The 23,193-nt window shown below is 42.7% G+C and overlaps 1 long non-coding RNA gene across 5 annotated transcripts in view; it reads right to left on the reverse strand.

Moving 5' to 3' along the window:
- Positions 1-23,193, reverse strand: part of LOC141578005 (uncharacterized) — a 112,741-nt gene that overhangs the window by 71,100 nt on the left and 18,448 nt on the right. For 4 of the 5 annotated variants that reach the window (XR_012507835.1, XR_012507836.1, XR_012507837.1 and 1 more), the window contains exon 2: positions 8,085-8,208. This is a non-coding gene — a long non-coding RNA (uncharacterized LOC141578005). Of the gene's footprint in view, positions 1-8,084; positions 8,209-14,880; positions 15,106-23,193 lie in introns of all 5 variants that reach the window. The other variant, XR_012507839.1, reaches the window with a different exon arrangement.

Raw genomic sequence — 23,193 nt, forward strand, 5'->3', positions numbered from 1 at the left:
AGAATAAAGTACTGACTGAGGATACAACATGGATGGACCTTGAAAGTTTATACTAAAATAAGCCAGACACAAAAGGGCAAACAGTGCCCTTTTAGGTGAACTGTATCTAAGCCTTTATTGTACTATTCCAGTAAATTTTCTGGAAGTTTGAACTCTCAAAATCAAAATAAAATGTATTATTCATTAAAAACCTAAAATGATTCCTCACAGGAGGGCTTTAATTATTAAATGCAGAAATGCATGTAAAGCTCCTGGAACAACAATTTACACGTCCACACACAGTCACTGCTGTCACTGCCACTCAGAGGGTGGTGCCAGCGCTGATGAGGGCTGCCTCCAGTTGCTCCCCTGCAGACAGGAGTGAGGGCCTGGGCTCTGACAGGAAGGGTGACCGGGAACATGGGTTAGACAGAGCCACGCCCCAGACTTTGTATTACCCAAGTTTCTTATACAAACTGCTCCATGTAACATAAACACGCTACAGGGATGTATCTTACGACACAGGGAATATAGCCAATGATTTACAATAACTATAAATGGAGCATAACAATAAAAATTGTGCAATTATTGTACACCTGAAACATATCATATTGTAAATCAGCTATACTTTTATAAAATGTTAAAAAATAATTTTAAAATGTTATCACTTCAGTATTCAATTCGGTTTTTAAGTAACTAATAAACAGCTTAGAATGTATAAAACATTTAAGTGTGATAAGTTTGTTTACATATTTATTTACTTTCAGCCTCCTGCTAAAAGAGGAATTAAACAATTTTTAACACAGCTTAACAACCATAACAACAAAAAGACAAAAGTTAGAGTGTAGAGAAAATGGAGATTCAATACTTAAATGAAACCAGGGGGAAGTAAACTCATAAAAACGAATGCCATGAAGTCAGGGTAAGTGTTAAAGGCCGAATAGAAATTCAGCCGTAAGATTCTTGGCAGCTAAAGCAAAAAGTAAAAGATGATGGGGCGGGTGGTAGAGCTCAGTGGTAGAGCGTGTTCTTAGCGTGCACGGGGTCCCAGGTTCAACCGCCAGGGCCTCCTCTAACAGATAAATACACCTAATTACCTACCCCTCCAAAAGAGCCCCAATGAAAAGAAAAAGAGAAATTTCTTTCCTAAGAAAACCTGATGTTAAATTTAGATTAAATAATTGAAAAAAAAAGAAAGAAAAATAGAAAAAGATGAGTGACACAAGTGATAATGCCCGTGAGATAAATCTGCGGTGGCTGCTGGCACTTCCCCATGTCCCACGTGGGAAAATCTGAAACATCCTTCTCACCACTCAGAGTCATCATCAGCCCACCACACCCCTCTCCCTGTTAAATGCAGGAGCACAGGCGGGGCCGGGCCTTTGCTCTCTCTGTGTCAACACAGTGAGACAGGATGGAAGGGGCCAGAGCACAGCCATTCAATGAAGGCCACAGCAATTAACATCAAAATGGTGAAGGATTCAACCCCCAGTAGGCCTTGAGGCTCAGGATGAAGAGATTTTACTTCTAGCAGATCTTGAGCTTCATTATACACCCGTTGTAATAGTAACATGGTAAATAACACGCCCCAAGGCACCATGGCCATCCCAAGGCTAGCCACAAAAGATCAAACAGTGGGAAATGGCCAAATCCCAGGGAATCCCAGCCCCTTGCCCTTAGGCTGCTCCTTCTAATTATTAGCATATAAAACAACCAAGCCCATGAAAACCAGCAACACAGCGCCACCTCGCGGTCACCACTCTCTCTCCCTCTTCGGAGAAGGCCCACACTTTGTCTGTGGAGTGTGTACCTACTTTTAATCTGAGCACCCAACCCCCACACCTCGTGGCATTTCTCCTGCCTTTCAATGTGTCTCTGTGAATAAATCTACCTTTACTCAACAGTGGCTTGCTCTTGAAACCTTTCCTGCATGAAGCCAATGACCCACGTCTGGTGGGGCACATTCCAGGGGCTCAACCAAAGCCTGGGACACAGCCCTTCCCATGCCCCACATATGTTTTCTTGTATCAACAGGACTGGGATGTGAAGGGAGTTCTGAGGCCCCAGCTAAGGGACAGAAGTAGCCCCCAGGACCAAAATGGCGGGCAGCCCCTCCCCCAGCAGGGGCCTTGAGGTCAGCCCGGTTCTCTGTGGTTCTCTGTTGTGCTGACTCCCCAGCCAGAGAGCGTTCTCCTAGGCCTGTCCCCACAAAACCCTTATCTCCAAAATGCAAGCACATCATGTCACAGTCCTCTTATTCAACCAGTAAATTTTCAGCCCACTTTTTCCTTCCCTTGAAAAGAATCTATCTGTCCTCCCTCCCATCCCACCACTTCTTTCTTTGTGAGAACTCTGTACTCCCCATACACCATCCTGAACGCAGGTGCCTTGCTGGCTGGGACCGAGATGTTTCAGTCTCACACAGCCTGCATCCTTTCACTTTCCCCTTTCTACCTTAAAAAGCCTTTCCTGAGTCTCCCACCCCTCTGATTCTGAACTTCACAAAGTGCTGAGGTTGCATGCACTCACTGTGTGCATACCTCCCAGGTTTTGACTAGGTTTCCTTCACAAGATCTTCATTAAGGAGCTTCATCAAGAAGTTTAAAGAGTCTTTTCTTACATCGGAGTTGAGGAGCCTGCATAAAATTTAAATGGCCTTGAAGAGAGAGTAAACCAGGGACAGAGAGGTCATAGGTCTTAGTCAAAAGTGTCACGAGGCAAAATGTTCTTCGAAGGCTCAGAGTGGCTTCTGAACACGGAGTCGGGAGGGAGGAGGTGCCAGGCTGTGAGTGGGATGAGTGACACTGGGTACGCTACCCCAGCTGGGGAATTATTGGATTTTGTTCTAGTTTTCCAAAGAATTTCTTACCACCTTCTCTCTATTGTCACATACCATTTCCTACGGATTAAGAAAATCAATGTCAGTCATTTGGGCCACTTGGTAGAAGCTACACGATGCCATTCACAAGGCTGGGATGTAACAGCCACACCAGTCTATGTTGAAAGACCAGTAGGGGTATTTCCAAGGTAATCACGGGCATGCAGCAAACTCCCCAGCTTCAATTACCTCATCTCAAAAGTGGGGCCAATAAAACTACCAAGCAAAGTGCGTGATGATTATGGCCGACATCTGTTTACTAGGTAAGTGCCCGTGACAGCTGACACTGGATTAGGAATGAATATGATCAACGAGGCACAGTCAGCCTGGTTACATGCACCCTGCCTTCATGCCTTGGTGCAGGAGCGGAGTTTGTTTAGCTGAAATGAACGCCCCCAGAGCAGCCCTGAAGGGAAAGCTCCCAGCTCTGCACGGCGAGGCGTGTTCCTTTCCTTCTCTGAGCTGATAACAGTTTGCAGTCGTCTGTTTTTACATTTATCCCTTTAGTACCTGCCTCCCCTCCGGAGTTTTTGCTTAAGCAGAACAGGTCCAGGTTTGTGTTGCTGCCTGCCGGATATTCTGGGCTGGGAGACAGGCGACTCCACGTCTGGCTCTGGTGCTGAAAGGAGAGGGCAGAAAGCCCAGGGGCCCATGCTGAACAGAGGCCCCTGCACCCAAAATTATGGTCTGACTTTGGGCAAATTACACCGTCTTCTTTACCCTAAGATTCCTCATCTGTTCATGAAAATAACTGCCCATGGCACGTAGAGTTTCAAGGATTAAAGGAAATCACCAAATTCACAACCTATTCAAGGGGCTGCCAGTACGTCCTCAACAGGCACATGCTAACTTTACGGCTGTAACACACGCTAAGCGGGGCGGTAGGACACAGTGAACACTGCTAAGTGCCTGTTAAGTGTTTCATGTGTGTTATAATACTGTTTAAAACTTACAACAAACCCAGGAAGAAACGAATATTATAATGCATATTTCACAGATTCACCAACAGTTTAATGGAGGTTACACTCTAGTCCAAGGTCCTTTGGTGAGGAAATGGCGATTTAAACCTGAATCTGAGCCCAGGCCTGGGCTACACCTCTCTCCAATCCACCTCACCACTTGCCTATGAAATCCACCTGTCCAATACACGTTTGTACAGGTCAGCTCTTAAATGCAAAGTGTGCCACCGTTTGTCAATGTTTGTTAATTACCATAAAGTGCTCTCAGAAACCGCTACAGAAATGACAGGTTGACCCACATCCCTGCCAACAAAGAAGAGATATTCTGCCTTGCGTTCTCCTGTAATGTGCAGAAACCCTTCCCTACACCACCAAATTCAAATGTATGCTTCCTCCATGTTTATGTTTGCACACGGCTTATTAAAGTAGAAGGTACCTGCAGTAATTCCATCTCGTTTCCTTTGCAAGTTTCCAGATTATCCACAATCAGTCTGTGAATGAAAATACTACAATGTGAATTAAAATACTACAACCATGTCAGTAAACAAAGAATGCTGAAACCAAGTCATCAAGGCTGCCGCCACCCCCCAGTGCGGACAGACCTGAAGCCCAGCCTCTACAGCCACTCACAATGCTGCCCTCTGAACAGACTGAGAATAAGAAGACAGGATAATTGCCCTAGATAGCTAGGTGCTTGTCTAAAGAATGAATCCAGTGAGGTCAAATGATACATACAAAGGCACTAAATTCTTTAACTTGAGATGCCTGGATTTCTTTAGATAACAAGCAATCTTTTATTGTTCCAACTCCCTGGTCTTTGTTGTAAAGCTGCCATATAATCCTAGTTCCTCCCCTACTTCTTGGGAGCAGTCCCTCAGACAGATTTGAAGGCTGTCATCCCGCCTCGAGTCCTCTCGCCTAATAAAGTGTAACTCTAAACTTTCAGGCTACATATTTCTTTCAGTCGACAAGTCCCAGAATAGACACAACTCATCAATTCTGTAATGGAACACACTGGATAAGGAACCAAAAGCGTGTTCTAGTCCAGAAAAACTACAGGTCCCTCTTTCTTTCTGTCATTATACAATCCCACCAGAACTCATTAATTTGCTGTCTGCTCATCTGGCAACCAAACTCAGAGAAGAGTCAACTCAGCAGAGTGCTCTACTCGGGAGAACACCCCGCAGCAGCACTGCAGGCTACCTGCCCTCCCGCACGCTCTGCCGACCCCTAGTGTCCTCCGTGGAGACCAGGCCAACAGAGGTGTTCCCAACAGCTGCAAAGTCCCACAGATTAAATAAAAGCATTATATTTTCTACGATATGTTATGTATATTACCATCTCTGAAAACAGCTTTGCCAGAAGCCCAAATTTTCCACATTAATCTGCATAGGCAATTCCGGCCCCCAAGGGAAAACAAGTCTTATGATGATGCTAAGGCCTCCAAAGTCCTCTCCAGGACCATCAACCAAACTGCCTGCAAGCCTGCAGCTGCAGGCGGCTACATGCCTGTTTTTAAAGCAACCCCTTCCTGCCCTCGGGCGCTACAAAGTCCCTCTATGCCCTCCCATCTCAGGGTAAGAGCAGCCACTGCAGAAACTTGCAGGGCAGCACTGACAGGACTGGACACAGAGGATCAGAGCTAAACTAAGCCTTCTGATGACAAGAGCTTGTCACTGTGTCATTTTACAGATGAATGTATATATAGAGAGGTGGGGTGATCTTGCTCAAAGTCACACAGCTAATAAGTGGCAAAGTCTATAACTCAGCTCCACCCCCTGGCGTGACGCTCCAGCTGGGACACCCACAGGGTTCTCTCGTGCCTGCCTGACCAGTCCTTTACTGTCACTCATAACCCACCACAGTGTCTGACCCTAGCCTGACTTTTCAGCCTCTTCTCCCTCTAGTTTCTCAGGAACAAGGCTGCTCGGGCCACTGTGTGACTTCCGGCTCCCCAAACCCTCAGTGCTCAGGGTGGTCTTGCCTGTGCAACCAGCACCCTGCTCAGAGGCTCTTCCTCCCCTGCAGGAGGACGTTTCCACTCTCCGCTGGGACACCCCCTCAGGGAAGGGCTCTTCTCCCCCTCAGCACGGCAGGTGTCCCAGGCCACATCCCGAGCTGCCCCATTAGGTCTGCCTGTGCCCAGGTCTGCTAGTCAGAGCAGCAGCCTCAGAGCCAGGGATTATGCCCGGGTCTCCCTGCAAACCTACTGCCCGCCTCACAGCCCCCAGCCAGTAGGTCACCTGGAAGTCACAGCAAGTGCCCCACCCAATCCCGAAATCTCTTCATTTGCCAGCACCGCTGATGACTGGTCTCCAAAGTTTGGTCAGTTTCACACAAAACAGCAGCTTCCACTGAAGCTGAGGGTTTTCACTTCTGCTCCCCATCCTTAATGGAAACGTCAAGGGAAACCAAAAGACCTTTTCTCAACCCTTTTCTGATGACACATTCCCACCCACAATACTCACATGCTCAAGAGTTTTGGGTCCACGTGATTTTGTTTCCCTTATGCTAAGTGGCTCAAAACACTGCAGGATTCTTTCTCTTTTGAGAGTATTTGTTTGTACTGAGTTTATTGACTTCAATCTCTTTTTGTCTCTCTCTTAAGTGTCCCTAGCAGTTGCCACTTCTTACTCCCTTCAGCAGCCTCCCTCCTATCATCTAGTCTAGGAAATTATCTGTGATGTGGGGCCCGGGGGCAGTCACAGAAAATGGAACAAAGGTACAGAGAGGCTACATAATTTGCCCGAGAAAATCAGCTTCAAGCCCCAAAACTGTGTGTCACGTCCCTCTGTTTAACACTTATGCTAAACTAGTTAACGTTTTTTAGAATATGATTATAAACAGATGAGGTATCAAAATACATAGAAGGACACACATCAACTCTAAGATGTTTATTAACTCCACTATTTTGTTTCTATTGATTTTATTTCTATTAAAAAATATTAGGAACCTCTGCAGTCAATATAACAAAATGTTAATGGGTGTTAAATCCAGAATATAGAGGCGTAAGTGTATCATTACTCATAATTATTTGTATGCTCACAAGACAAAATGATTTGAACGTCTCTCTCCCCTCCCCCTACTCGCTACTGGCTCTCACCTGAGCTCCCAGACCACACATTTAACAGCCTTTCACTTTATCCACAGCTGAACTCATCAGGGTTCCCCCAAAGCTCCCTCTGCAGCTTTCCCTGCTCAGAGCACAGCAGGACCATCATTTACCTCATTAATCCACCCAGAAACCTGGGCCTTACTCCATCCTACCTTCACAGACATCATTCATCGTTTCCTTTTTACCATCTAAACATGCCTAAAATCTGTTCGTTTTTTCCCGGTGACTGTCCCACTGACTGTACCACCGCTCAGGTAGAAGCCACCAACACTGCCCACCTGGACTCACGAGTCTCCCACGTGGCCTTCCAGCTGCTCTCCCCTACTTGAGACAAATTGGATTTTGTCACTCCCGTTCTTTTATGACTCTTTTCAAACCTAGTGTTCTTAGAAGAAACTCCAAGTTCTTCACATGGTGAAGGTGTTTGCCATGAAACTGTCAGCTCAGGGAGGGCAGGACCCCCCTCCTCCTTGGCCCTCCTCTTTCCCTAAGCCCCGCCCTCTCCCTCGGCCCCGCCCTCTGGCACAGCGCTGGCTCAGGAGTACCTGCTGAGCTACACCAGCCTGTATTCTAACCCTGGTGTTCAATTCTTAGCAAATTGCTTCACTTATCCATACAAATCCAAGGTAGATTAGAAAGATTTTAGATGTTGAGCTAGACTATTGATTTGGGGATTTTGCACTAGCAACCTGCAATTACATGTTCTAATGATTCTGTCTTCTTAAAACCACACCCAGATTTAAGGAGTTATTTGTGGAATGTCTTCGGAGTAAAAGGGACTGTACTTTTACAGACTTTATGTTGTATAACATGAACAACCCGGACAGGGTCACAAATGGAACTGCCTCACAAGTGACAGAAGACAGGTGAGAGTCACAAAGCAACAGGTCGCAAAGACGGTAAGAGCAAATTTGTTTTGCCAAACCCCCAAAAAATGCCTGAAAGAACCAAAAATTCTGAATTTTGAAAGTAAAAGATTATCATATAGTGAAATAAAATAAATAATCCTCTTCATCAGGGTTTCAAGATCTGACTCCAGATTTTTTAGCAGGCCATACTGAATCCTAGCACAGAAAAATCAGATGGACTAGTGGTGAGTAAGTTCCAGGAAAACTGCAGTAATTCCTCCACTTGTGTAAGGACATACACTCACCTGCCAAAGGTGAAAGTAGACTGCATTCTGGAGAAATTCGGAAGCTTCCAGGCTCCGCTTCTGGATGCCGAGGACACGGACAGCTTGGAAGCATGCTTCTAACTCAGTGACCGGAATTCTTACACTGCAGGGGGAAAAGGAGGCCCTCAGTCGATAGCAGAGATGTTCCTGTCGTGTATCACAGGCCGTGCCTCAGGGACTCAGTGCCTTGCAGCAGCCCGGCCCCAGGCGAGGACCCGAAGCGTGGCCCACCGAAGCAGGAGGTGCACTGTGCTTGAGAAATCCCATCCCCGATGGGGGCAAGAGGGGCTGGTGGGGTTGAGTGAACCTATAAATGCCCACAGAAATATGCCTGCATTCATTCAAGTGATACCAGCAACAGTAGCAGGCTATTTAACAAAATTTCAATTTTCAGTGGAAATTTTGCCATTCCTTTCCGCCTGTCCCCTGCACTCTTAAACAGGCTTAGGCTCTCTCACACCTGCAGCTCTGAAGCAATAGTTGTGAAGTCATTTTACTTTTCTGCAAGTGTCCTCGGTCCCCTTGTAACTGTGTCTGTCCTCTCTTAACACAGTCGGATATCTTCCTGGATCTCTACCTGAGTTCCTTTCTCCTCCTCCTCAGATCCTGAGATAAAGGACAAGTGAAGGCACATGACCAGAAAAGGCACTGTGGACTTGACCAAAATCCACAGTGACCCCCTAGGTGAGTGCTGCCCACCACTTACATTCGATTTTCAAGGTTCTGCACAGGGTGACATTCAGCCCAGAGAGGTGGCCCAGGCCCATTGGAAGCTACGTGGCTTGGGCACGGGGACAGATGCAGGAGCTGGTTCCGGGGTCAGGCCCCTCCCCACCTCTGCTCCCCTCTCTCCCGAAGCCCCGCTGCCAAGCACTCAGGCTCCGTGATCTTAGGTCCTTCTCTTCTACTCTACTCCAAACCCTTTTCCTTTTCCTTTTTTCCCTAATTATCCCCAGCTGGAGTGATTTTTCAATCGCAGTATCTGAAAAAATTTCCTACAGCCGAAAATGAGGTCTCAAGAAGTCAAAGCACATATGCTACATCCTGAAGAGTGCCGCTGACTAGGGGGACCCTCACCAACACTCACGTGGCATCAGACATGTTTCAGGGTCGGCCACCCCCAACAAGAGTGTGCTGTGACCACTATGCCCGCACAGCATCTCTGCTCACAAAAATATAGTTGGCCCACTTATCGGTTATTAAGAAGCAAAAATACAAAATTGCTCATGTTTCTTACTAAAATTATCTATGAAGCAGAAAAGGGAATTGTAATAGAAAAGAACAATTTTGACCCCATGTTAGGTCTGTTCCTTTGGCTTTAACCCTGTGCCCTGTTTTCTAGGCTCAGACTTGCTAGCTCTGCACCATTTGTAAAAGAAAGTTGCCTTTAGACTGAAATATCCAGGACAGCCTATTCTCCTGGCCGTGATCTTGAAGGATGCTAATTCATCTGCACTTATGTAGAGATGGCAAGTTGCAAAATAGAGAATAACCTTTGTTTTTTTTTTGGAGTTTTCACAGGGGCAACATGATTTGATCCGCATGGACAGCTGCAAGAACAGCGGATTCAAAGGACAAGCAATTCATACAGCAAGAAGTTTCCAACAACCAATCAAAACCCCGCCCCTTTTTAGTATAAAAGAAGACTCAATTCTGACTTGTGGAAGATGATTCTCCAGGACATCAGTCTGCCATCTTCTGGATCTGCCAGCTTTGCAAATAAAGTCACTATTCCTTGCTCCAACACCTCATCTCCTTGTTTATTGGCCTGTCATTTGGTGAGCAGAATGAGTTTGGACTCGGTAACAAAATGACTGCATTGGAGGTAGTATGTCTCCACTGTTTCCTCGTTTCCAATATGTAACATGCACATTACTTGTGATCTAGTGCAAATAATTCATCAAAGACAACCACAAAAAGAAACTATACTCACCCAGCTATCAACACTGAACACAAAACCTGTCAATTTTATATGCTGTTTAAGAACACAACCGAAAAACCTAACATAGGGAGTTGATTCCACGGAAATAAAATTATTTCTACTCCTTCAAAACTTTTTCTTTTCTTTTCTATTTTATTTTGTTTTGCTTATTGAAAAGAAAATAAAAGTCAGATCATTTTATTTCACGTATTTTTGTTATAGCTACATACTTTAAATACTACAGAGACTTAAATTGCAATAAAAAATTGTTCATATATTAGTATAAAGATATATACACAATCAATGGGGATTAGGAATGGAGTGGACATTTACTAAAAATCCACTGCAATCCAGTCTTTTACAAGCATATCCTGGAATATAAGCTCTATTATCCAGGGGTCCTCACCCACATTCTCACTGCTGAGTCCCTTAGTAATCAACTACTAAGGCACCAGCATAGAACCATGTGATCTGTATTTTAGGAATAAATGAGGGAATTGATTCATTCAATTCTAAAACAAAAACCCTAAAATAAATACTGAACTTATTTACAGATAAAGAAAATTGGTCCCTCAAAAAGTAAAGTTTCTTCCTCAAGGTCACAAAGCTAATAAATGGTAAAGGCAAGATTTGAACTAATCTGCCTGATTCTAAAACCTATGGTGGAAATCCCATTAGACTGGGGAGAGTCCATCTGCACAGCCTATCACCCTATCTTTGTTCAGATCTAGCCTTAGACAGCCTGAGACAGCACTCCATTCCTATGGAACTCGAGGGCAAATGATAACATTAAGGATTTTATATCCAGGAATTTCTTAGGTCTCATGTATATAAAGTGTCAGCAGGTCAGCAGAAAATCTCTGGGAACCATTAGTGGGTCCAGACCTTTTTGCTGATTAGAAACTCAATCTATCAGGACATAGTGACATTCCCATGAGAGGCCACATGGACATAAACTAAAGGCAGATGAACAATGAAAACTAATAAGACCCTGGAACTCATGCAAGAAGGATCCCTGCAATCCCCCACCCAGTTTCCTCTTCATCCACGTGGACACGAAGACAGAAGACCCGGGTTCTTGTCCAAGTTACACTATCATGGATTCTCACCCATAAAAACTTACAACTCTATGCTGTCATAAGTCCTTTCCAACTCAAATACGATGACACCAATATCTCAGCAGAATATCTATGTCTCCACTTCCCCTCTTCTAATAGGAGAATATTTCTATGGACACAAAGCAGAAATCCAATTTAAAAAACCATGCACGAAGCCAGGTGAATTTCTGCTTAAGAGACTTTCCTCTCAAGCTCAGTGAATGAAAACTCAGAAAAAGTGGTCCTTCTCCTTCAGCAAACGGGAGGCATCCTGATTGTGTGTGTGTGTGTGTGTGTGTGTGTGTGTGTGTGTGTATAAATCAAATATAATCGTCTGGGTTGTGTACAGATTTTTTTTAATGTCACTGTAATTTCATGGGGATGAGCCAACATTTAAAGTAATTTGAATCTAGTGTTCTCAGTCTCAGTCTCTTTTGGTGGAGGAGGTGAAAGGGGAGAGTAAAGGAGGAAAGAGGTAAATGAAACAAAGAAGTAAGAATACTGCTAGGGAAAGGCAAGACGTTAATTTTGTTCCTCATTGCATCACAACAAATTAGGGACTGGCTTTCCCCCGATGTCTTATCGAGCACTGAGTTGCAGAAGAAGAGGCGACAACCCATTTCTCACTGAGATTGTGGCTGTACGTGGCATCTTATAGACACAAATCATTTACACTGATCAAACACTCTAGCAGCAGGCCGTAATTCTCCTGTTTTGAGAGACAAGAAAACAGGAGTTCAAAGAGGATGTATAACTTGACAAAATTCAGGGGACCAGTAAACTAAAGAGGATGAATTCAAACTCAGATCTGAATGCAGAGTCTGCTCTTCCCACTCCCAGGACTGGAAAATCCTTAACACACAGGCTCCCCAGCTCCCCTGCAGTGTTCCTGGTGCCAAGCATTTCCCATGGTAATGTTAGCCAGTTCTCACAGACACAGCGCTCTGTGCAGCCAATGACCTCCATCGGACCTTGATCATCTACCTGCCACGCCCACAAGGCTTCATCATACAGGCAGGAGAGCTGGCTTTCAAGTGCATACAAAGCCACCCCCGGTCTAACCTGGGCTCTTCTGCAGCTTCTCCAGCCTAAAGGCAGCCATGAAACTGCTCACAGTCTGTACATGAGCCACACTACCTCTCTCCATCTGTCTCCCCACTTATACTACTACTTAGCTATGACCATTTTGAAAATCTTGGAAACAAATTTTTAAAAACAGAAAAGAAAGGATTCTGGAACAAGTGCTTAATACTTACAATTTTAAATGACAAGTTACAAATTGAGTATTGACAAACAGAATCTTCCTTTCTAAATGTCAGTTTTAAGCATTTAAATATATAATAGCAAAAAATTCTCACAAAATTAACAAAAACATAAACAATAAACTGGAATAAATTCAAAAATAATGCCCATGTTCTAAATGGAGAAACTTCAGGACTATACTGAGTGTTAAAGTAAGAGTTATGAATGTAGAGACATAAACATATTGCATGGAGGAAAGCAGTTTTGTAAAGATGTAAGTTCTCCTAAGAATAATTCAAAACTTACTAAAAACTCCCATGAAAATTCCAATCTGATTTTTTTAACTTGAACAAAATATTTTGGAACCCTTCAGGAATAATAAAGTCATAATAGTAGACAAGAAAATTTGGGATGGATGAAAAGAATAAAAAAAAAATCAGATTGCCAGTGATTAAATAAATTTTTACAATATGTAAGATATGGTGCTGGAGTAAGGAAGGGAGATTGACAGAAAGGAACCATGAGTTCAAAAAGAGACTCTAGTGTATGTAATTATTTTGTACAGATGGGATTTCAAATCAAAGAGAAAAGTATGAATTCAATAATTGTCCTGGGACAATCAGAATCACCTAGAAAGAATAAATTCTATTCCTGTCATAATGACCACAAGATAAATTGCACATAGTGATGTAAATATTAAAAAGTACTAATAACAGCAAATACAACCCTTTGCTCTTATTAACTCAACTTCTCCTCACTATAACAAGTACTATTATAATCACCACCTTAGAGATTAAAAAAACTTACAGAAGAGATTTATTCCATTATAAGGAAGTATTTCTAAGAATGTCAAAGATAAAACCCACAAGGAAGACATTTACTATCTTAAAAGTAGTTTGAGCCACAACAAGAATAAAAAAACTTTCTGAACAAAATGAAAGGAAAGAAATGACAAGAAAAAACTCTGTGATACATGTTGATGAAGTCACGAAGTAAATTTTCATAACATACAAAGAGCTGTCACAAAGCAACAAGAAGCTCCCTCACTTAAATGTTTGCAAAGGACAAAATGAATCATTCATTTTAAAAAATTCAAAAGGCTAATGAGTGAAAAAAGCTCAAAATTTCACTGGTCATCAAATGCAAACTAAAACGATGAAAAAGCACTTTTGCTTATCATATTGGCGAATATTTTTAAGATATTCTAGTTAGTGTCCATCTGTTGGAGAACAAATCATGAGCGACTTTTTCAGAGGATGACATATCAATGGATATGTAAACTCTGAAAAACGTACATACACACTGACTCAACTCCACTTCTAGGAATCGTTTCCTTTAGAAAAAAAACAATCAGTCCAAACAGATGTATCCATCAGGGCATTTACACAGCACTGTTTACAAAGGTGGGAAGAAAAACTGAAGTGAAATAATATCCAGCGATAGAGAATTGGTTACATAAGTAATTGTGCATTTTTTCATTCCCCAATGGAGAAGGAATTTCTAGAGTCACTTGAAAGGAGTCTGTGATGAATGTAAGTGTCACATCCAGGGACTAAATTTCCAGAAGCCTTAACTAAAGGAATATACATACAAGATCACAGGAATGTCTGTACAAGAAGGATGCAAGTCAAACATTCTTTCTGACAGTGGAAAATGGAGAAAACTTAACTGTCCACCATTAAGACAATGTTACGGTAAATCAAGGCGAGCTGCGGGCGCTGAGGGAGCCGGCGTTTCGCCGTGGTCCAGGGCCTTGTCCACAGCACTCTCCCACCAAATGTGTCCGTGGACAAGAGACGACACCCGCACATCAGGAGACCCCTCCAATCTATCTGAAAGGACCGGGTGAGTCTGGAGTGGGAGGACGTCTATGATATACCCCTGAGTGAATAAAGCGAGCTGCAGAAAAACATATAGCATGGTCTCATTTTTAAATAAAGCATATATACACACACCTATACATTGATTTCTCATATGTGTATATATATGTATCTCATAGGCATAAGGTCATGAAATATATATACCAAATTTTCCACAGCTTTTACTCTCAGGAAATAATGGGAAGTGAGTTAGGGGCCTTCCTGTACCACCACAGTTCTCTTTTCAGTATTTCAGTTAAGTATACTTGGAATTTAAATGTTTATTTAAGTCCGAAGTAAAATGGACGATGCATTCCTTAAGACAGAATGCTACACTGGTCATTAAAAATCATGCCAGGGGAGATAGAATATTGTAGAAAAACATGTAATAAGCCGAATGGAAAATGGAGATTTCCGCACAGTAAACAGGGACAGAGTGCTCACTGGTTTTTATGACAGAGCTGATACACACTGACGAAAAGAACAGAAAATAAATGTTAAATTGTTAATTATTATCTCTGAGTAGCGGGACCAGGATAGACTCTTTTGCCCCTTTTTTCAGACTTATTATATTAAATGCAAATTATTTTTCATCTGAAAAAATCATTTTTAGGCGTGTAGTACCACGCATTGGGGAATAATACATGAATACTTACAGAAACAAGTAACTAGGAGACACCGCAGCAGCGCTACACAATGTAGAATGGGCGATCCTGATTAACATCGTGCAGTTACATAAGGACCCACAAAGTGAGAGCACCTGCTGTAACAGGGCGTCGCCCCCTTCTATTTGTCAGTTGTGTCTTCAGGTCTGAGGCAGTTCTGAGCACGGCCAGTGTCAGTGCTGGTGTCTGGATGGATGCTACTGGAGGTGAGGGCACCTGCAAGTGGAGAGGAAGAACAGAAACCATCCTCTGCCTTTTCTGTCTTGTTTCTTTGTTACTTTAAAAGAGAGGAATAAATAAGATAAACTGAGTATCTTCCCTACAGAAATTTCAGTAATGAAACCGTTTTTAAATTCTTCACAGCTTATATTCTGCCTATAACTGTCTTTTCAACAAAGCATCATATTTATTAAATGTGAATTGACTCAGTTAATTAACTCCCTGTTGAAACATTCTAGTAAAGAACATGAAATGCCGTATGTAAAACAACCACACCTGCAGTGACTAGCACAGCTGTCTTGACGGCAGTGCATTCAGCCCGCACCATCCTGTGGTCCTGAGCTCCTGATGCTGGTAAGAGAGCACGCTGCCGCCTCAGATGGAGAGATACTGTGAAAGAGTTTGAACTCTACAGTACTGACAAAACATAACTGACAAATCCCAGGTTCCTTTGAGGCTGTCATTTTCTGTTTCTGGCCAACCCCCGTCAATGAGCATAACCACCCCATTCCCGAGTCATGGGAATCATGTGGGAAGCAGTTTTGGAGAAATTTCCAGGTATAGAATGTAACAAACTATACATAGATCTCTGAAAAAAGAAAAGATGCAATATTCTGATTTTGGAAGAAACTCAAAATATTCTCCTAAGCCTTAGTAGCTGGAAAGGCTGGGCATCTCCTAAGCCACTTATTTATTTTGCAGCCAGTGAGCATCTCCCACAAACCCTGTTTCCCTGTGTCTGCTGGGAGCCTCAGGCACACTGTTGCTGTCGATCTTATAAGTCACAAGGCAGACGCGTGTCTCTCATGCCTGCAACCCTCACACAGGCTTCCCTCCTAGCCTCACTGTCTGAACTTGGCCCCATTTTCTCACCTGTTTATTTGGTATCTGTTCTTCTGTAAGCTGCCTGAAATGCTTTTTGGAACATGTCAGAAGATTCAGTGGGTAGATAAATGGACAGATGGACAGGTGAGAAATGGGCAGACAGACAGAGTGACTCCAAGAAAAGGGGAACAAAGAAAATTTCCTATGCAGAACCCTCTTCTAGTCAGGGAAGAAAACCACCACGGAGAAGTGTGAAGAGGCAGGTGGCTTAGGACTGTTTCCTGGATTCCATGAAAAGTCACACCAAGAGAGAGGGTAGAACTATAAATAATAAAAGAAAAAAGCATGCATGCTTGAAAAATATATCTACAATATGTACTTTCTAAAGAATAGATTCAAATCAGCACGGCCCAATAACACAATCCTTGGGTATTTACAGAAGTGAGAATCCCATCTCCAAACCACAAGGCATCCCTTCGGAGCACTAAGAGTCTACACGGGACGATCTTAAAGCCGTAATCACAAAAGCTATGCTATCCTGCCCTTACGAGGAATGAGCAGCTGTGCTCGGGCTGCCCACGCGCCATTTACACCCCACAGCACCTCTAAGGGGGAGGGACGCCTAGCAAGCCCGTCTTTGCAGGACAGCAAACAAGTCCGGGAGAAGCTAAGCTGACCTAACATTTCTCCATCTCTCAGGACTGGTCACTCCAGAGCAGGACTCGAACTCGGACCCACGTGTGTAATCACGTTACTACCGTGCTTTGTGTGCTTTTTGTGTGTATAATACATTTGTTTCTGGCATGAAAGGATATTTAATAAATGATCGGTTGTCCTGTCTATCTCATTAGCTCACAATCAATGTTTATAGTGTTGAATTGTACTCTTTTTCCCTGGAGAAAGGAATGGAACGAGCGGGTGTTAGAATGAGGTGGGGCTCCATTCTTTATCTGGTACCTCATCTCATCCAAGTCCCCAACCAGGGAGAAGGAGCAAATTTTCTCTTCATCTTTTAAAGAGAGGGCTCCACTGATGGTGACTTAACTCCAAAACCAAGTCTGGGGAAAGGGCACATTCAGCAACCAGAACAGTATCACCTGTAGGAAGGCGAAAACAGCTCACGGGAGGGCTCAGGGGGTCAGCCTGATTTAATTTCAATCGATAAAACAGCAACACACTCTAAAAATACTAGCATGCAATCGATTGGCTCTTTCTGGACATCTAGCAATTTTCCACAGCCCACATGTAAAATGATCGTGAACCAGTGAAAGGTAGTGTCTACAGACAAGAAAAATCAATGCCACAGGTAGACTGAAACCCAGGCTGGAGGAAAGGAAGAGAAAGGGCATAGTAAATAAGTGGGGAAAGGCTGGGGAAATAAAATCATCACAAGGACTCTCAAGCATCATCCAACAATCATACAATCATTCAAGAGAGAGAGAGAGTTACTGAGGTCCTATTCTGTGCAAGATTGTAGAGCGGGTGAAGCAAGTGCACAGTGACCATTGTGGCAGCAAGTGGCGGGGCTCAAATACACTTCTGATTCTGGTACCTTGCACACTTGTCCTCAGTATAAAGGCAAAAAACAAAAAGTAAAATAAAACTCTGTAAACTCAAAACATTGTTGAAAAAAAAATTAAAGAAGACCTAAATAACTGGACAGACACACCACGCATATTCCTGGATCAGAAGTCAGAGCTCTTGCAATGGCAGTGCTCCTCAAAGCGATCCGTATATTCAACGTGGTCTCGATCACAATCCCAGCGGGCTTCTCTGCAGAAGCTGACTAGCTGCTGCTACAATTCATATGGGAATTCAAGGGTCTCAGTAACCAAATCGTACTTGAAAAAGAAGAACAATTTAAGAGGACTTGTAATTCTCAATTTCAATCCTTACAACTGTATCTCCAGGTGAGATTAGAGGCCATTGTGAAGTTATTACTGTGTTTATCCTTATTTTCTAAATTCTCTACAATGAATATATCTGTTACAATAAAAAGAATAAAAAGTAAAGTTTCTTTTAAAATATACACACCGATTCACTCATTGGGAAAAAAATATTTTAACTATAAAGAGGTAAACAAATATCTAGTGAAAAAGGACTACTTAAAAACAAGAGTGTATTTACATTTTTCATTAATTGAAAACTGAAAAGCACAAACACATCAAGTTTCTAGGGAGACCGATGCAACAAATTAAGTTATTTTCAAAAATTCTAATTGAACAATGAAAACTCAAGAAAGGGAAAATTGTGATTGACACCCAAGTGCAAACACATGGAAAGCAAAGGCCTAGAAATCACAGTTCCTTTAACTCTGATACTAACACAAGAGAAGAGGAAATTCCTCACTAAGGGGACAGTGGAATCCCATGCATAAGACAGCATACACAGTACAAACTGCACTAGAATCTGAGGTGATTTTCTTAGAAGAATTCCAAAGTTACAACATTGCTGAAAAACTATAAAAACACTGACAGACAGATTAAAACACACAGTCATATATATTATATAGAAACATATGAAGTCTACTCCCATGTTGCATAGAAATACAAACATATTTGTTCATTTATGAGCACTGAATATTTTATCCCAGGTAGAATATTTCAACTAAAACAAATAAACAATTATACACTCCTCTTGTCAAATCTACTTGATAAGTTACTCTGCTATGTAACCATAATTTGTCTAAGATAGATCTAAAATTAGTGAAAAAGATCTTTGTATGGTTTCTTGAACTCTTCTCAAATTTCCAAACTTAATTTTAAAATAGATCTGAGCAGTATTTCTATATTAACTTTTCCCCCGTGAAATGAACAACACAGTCTGTTGTCAAAATTCTGTCCTTAGAATGATTCACAAGCACCGTATCCTAACAAAACTGCTGGACAGCAAGGCACTATCCAGACACTGTGACCAAACAAATGAAACACAGGGAAGACAGTGACCCTATTCTGGAGGGCTTACCGTATGTTTCAACACCGGGTATTTATTTGATTGGTTTGATTGGTTAGCAAAATAAAATCAATCAAGTACTTTCTGCTTTGAGCATTCAGTAAGTCATGACTCTGTTGTTAGTGTCATGAGAAGGAAAGAATTAAGCATGACTTGATTAGGTCAATTAGCAAAAGCCATCACTGGGGAGTGAGTAATAAAGAAGTTAACTGTTAGCAATGCTTCTGCCTACAAGAGACCTAAAATAAACCTACACTGATCTCTTTAAGGAAATGAGGAGATGAAGCCCCAATGAGAAAAAAAAAACTAACAAGAAATCAAAAAAGTAAAGACTTTTTCATTAACGGTTCCAGGAAGGAGTGGAGCATGGTGGTGAGGATCACAGATACTTGGGACAAACATGAGGGTCTGAATTCCAACAGCACTGTGTAGCTTTGACACTGATAAGTCAGTGAAATTTTCTGAATCTCAGTCTCCTATCCATAGACTGGGGACAACAACAGCACCCGTCTCCTAGAACGGTCCTAATAATTAAGTTATTTTATATATAAAAGGTTAAATAAAATACCTCAGATATTAAATATTACCACAAAAGCACAAGGAAAAAAGAAAACAGAGATAAATTGGAGTTCATCAAAATTAAAAACTTTGCTTCAAATGACACCATACAGAAAGTGAAAAAACAACACACAGGAGAAAATTTTTTCAAATCATGTATCTGATAAGGAATTTGTATCTATATAAAAAAAAAAAGGACCTCCTACAACTCAACAATAAAAAGGCAACTCAATTAAAAAATGAATAGATTATCTGAAAAGTATTTTTCAAGAAAATATACAAATGGCCAACAAGCACAAAGAAACGATGTTCAATATCATTAGCTGTAAGGGAAATCAAGTCAAAACCACTAGGAGAAACCGCTTCACACTCACTACAATAGGTTATAATCAAAAAAATAGTAACAAGCACTAATGAGGACACAGAAGATGCAGAGGTCGCAGCCGTTGCTGGTGAGGATGTAACACAGACTGGCCACTTTGGAAAAACGCCTGGCAGGTCCTTAGAGAGTTGAACATTTGGTTTCTGAATGACCAGGCAATTTTGCTTCCTGAGCACACACGTAAGAGAACTGAAAACAAATGTTCATATAAAAACTCCTACAGGAATATTCACGGCGCCATTACTCATCACAGCCAAAAAGCAGAAACAACACAAATGTCTATCACGTGATGAATGGGTAAACAGAGGGGCCCAGCCATACAGTGGAATATTATTCAGCAATAGCAAGGCATAGAGTACTGACCCAGGCCACAACGTGGACAAATATTGAAAACGTTACTCAGTGTGAAAGAAGTCAGTCACAATAGATGCTTCCACTTACATGAAGTAACTAGATTTACATGAAATTTCCAGCACAGGCAAATCCACAGAGAGAGAAAAGTGGCTTTCTGAGGCTGTGGGAGGATGGGGAAGATGGGAATGTCTGCATATGCGTAAGGGGCTTCCTGTTGGGGGGATGAAAATTTTCTAAGATTGACTGGGATGAACAATTCTGGGCATAGAGTAAAAACCACCGTACATTTTAATGGGTGAATTGTTATTAAAACTGGTAAGAAAAAAAGCACCTCCAGCCAGTTACCTTCCCATAGTAAATGCAAATTGCTAAATTTTATTACAGGAAGAAGAAACTGCCCTCAGCATGAAAGCAGGAGTTCAGCAAATGTGAGTTAACCGAAATTGGAAAAGAGCATTTCACTTGAAACAATTGATGAGTGTACACAAATTATTAAGACATGACAAGGAAAATCAGTTTGACATCACGAAGAAGCATTCTGCTTCAAATGCAGATCAAGGATTCGGCAAGCCCAGCTGCTACAAATGACCAGAGAAGAAACCTGGTTCTTTAAACAAGCGCCAGAGCCAACAAGGAAATAATGGTGAGGAAAGCAGGCGGCCGAAAATCTGGAACAGTTTCCTACTAATACTTTCTCCACTGAAAATTCAAAAACAAAATGAAAGTGATGTGATGTTGTGTTGACCTCACGTGAATGGGCTTCCTCCGGTGCTCGACAGTTTTGTAACCCCGAATGAGAGACTCAGGAGAATCATCATGGCTCCTGGGAGTCACCAAATGACTGCCCACCAGCTCGCTGACCACCATCACATCTGCCAGGTTTGAATTGCAGAGAAGAGACCAACTTCTGAAAGGCACAGGAAATAAAGACAAGGGAAGAAAAGGCTGCAGTCAGTCCTGGGACAGAGGCCTTGTGAGCAGAGGCCAGAAGTCTGCAGGTGAACATGAGTGGCCCTGGGGCAGAAACGGACCACGGGGGAGCAGACCTCTATTCTCTTCTCTCTCTCCCTCGGGTAGGAGAGATAAAGTCTGCATCCTTCTCACCTGGAACTGTGGGTTCTGGCTGGCAGAAGTCTTACCAACATGGAATGAATTACTCAAGACTGTGGAAAAAGGAAAGAAAGCGAGAGGGATTAGGGAGCCAACTCCAAGAACCTCTCAAATGCTCCCATATTTATTGTGTATAATCAAAGGAAATAGTCTTTAACAGTTGTGTGTTAGTAAGGAGGAACTTCGTGAAAGATGGGATGAGGCAGAGATTGTAGAATCCGCAATGAGTAAAAAGGCTTAGTTTACCTTTAGGGGAGACATGGGGAGAGGGGAACAAGATAAATTCTTTAGATATCTTCATTACAAAGCAGACCACCAGATCAGCCAGGTCCCTGTTTTGGGAATAATGTACTATCTAACAGCAAGCACGCCCAGCGTTTATAGATGAGTGCCTGGGTCATTGCTGTGCAGAAATCTTCCACGCAGGTCCGCACAGGTAGAAGTGCCACAACGTGCTCAGAAATTATACCGTCAGCACCCCTGGGCTCCCATGGACTGGTTTCACATTAACCAAACTCATGAGAGACTGATGCAAGAAAACCAGAAATTTAATTTATTAATGTAACAGGAGATGTGAAACTACAAACCAGACTGAAATATCAGAGTTCAACCATGAGTACAGATTCTCCTCAACAGCCCAATCACAGGCAGGCAGTCACATGACAAGAGTGGACAGAAGCAGAGCACGAAGGGTTTCTAGATTAACTGAATGGACTAAATTTCTGTTATACGAAAAGATCTGCTGCCCAGAAGACATTTAACGCCAATCACAGTGCACTGTCCGTGGAGTGTGGCTGAGACACGACTGTGAGCACCTGTGTAACTCTCCTTTCCCTGTCCTTTCTGGGCTAAGTGATGCACAGAGGTACAGATATCCAGGGATGCAGATACCTCTAAACACCCAAAGCCCATCCCTGGGAGCCTGGAAACCAGACAGCCAGGGTTTAAATACCAGCTCTGTCACTTACTAGCTCTGTGACTTTGGCCAACTTACTTACTCTATCCGTGCCTCAATTTCCACATTGTAAACCTGGGATAACTATCAAACCTTCCTTACTCACTTGTTGTGAAGATTGAAGGATTCATTTCTGTAAAACGCTCAGAAAAGAATGTAGCACATTTTTGGTGCTCAACAAATGTGAATTTAATAAGAAAGTGATTTACAAATCTCCCTTCTAATCATCTTCTGTGTTTCATGGCTAGTCTGAGTCCCAAAGGAAATCCTTATTTCCCCTCTTATAAACTCTTGGGGAGCACCCTTCTGTTGCATCCCACCACCTGTTTAAACTGAGGGAAGGGATGCCTCCTCCACAATCTGGTCCATGGAGAGTGTTTTTCCCTTCACACCCCTGACCCCTGGACAACGGCTAGCCCTCCTCACACTAACAGATTGAGGTGTGAGTCCGGATTTACAAGCAGGGCATATGAAACCTTTTCTTTCCCTCCAGTGTTGGCCACCATTGGGAAGCACCCGGGATGCTCAGCTCCATGGCAGGCAGCCCTGTGCATGATGGGGCAGATCCTCTTAAGGGAAGGCTCACTGTGGCCCAGAGCTAACTGGGACTGCATGAGTCTCTAGTTCTGGGGCACAGTATCATGACACGCATTTTCCCACAGCCCTGAAGTTCATGGAGAACGTGGCTTCATCAGTAATACAGGAGCCATTTATCGCCTGCCTGTTCTTCTGTGTCATCTCTCAGTTGGCTGCTGGAGAAAACATGTGTATATGTATTGGGTCCCATTAAGCCCCAATATATATGAAGTAACAAAAAATTCTGTGGCTTAACATTGGTTCAGGGCGACTGTGTAACTGTCCTGACCCTGCTGATGCTAAATTATGGGTATAGGAACTATGGAACCTCCTCAAATATCTTTCAGCATAAAACCAGCTTTTCTTATTTTCC

This window comes from Camelus bactrianus, chromosome 6 (genome assembly GCF_048773025.1).
Source record: "Camelus bactrianus isolate YW-2024 breed Bactrian camel chromosome 6, ASM4877302v1, whole genome shotgun sequence".
Lineage (NCBI taxonomy): Eukaryota > Metazoa > Chordata > Mammalia > Artiodactyla > Camelidae > Camelus > Camelus bactrianus.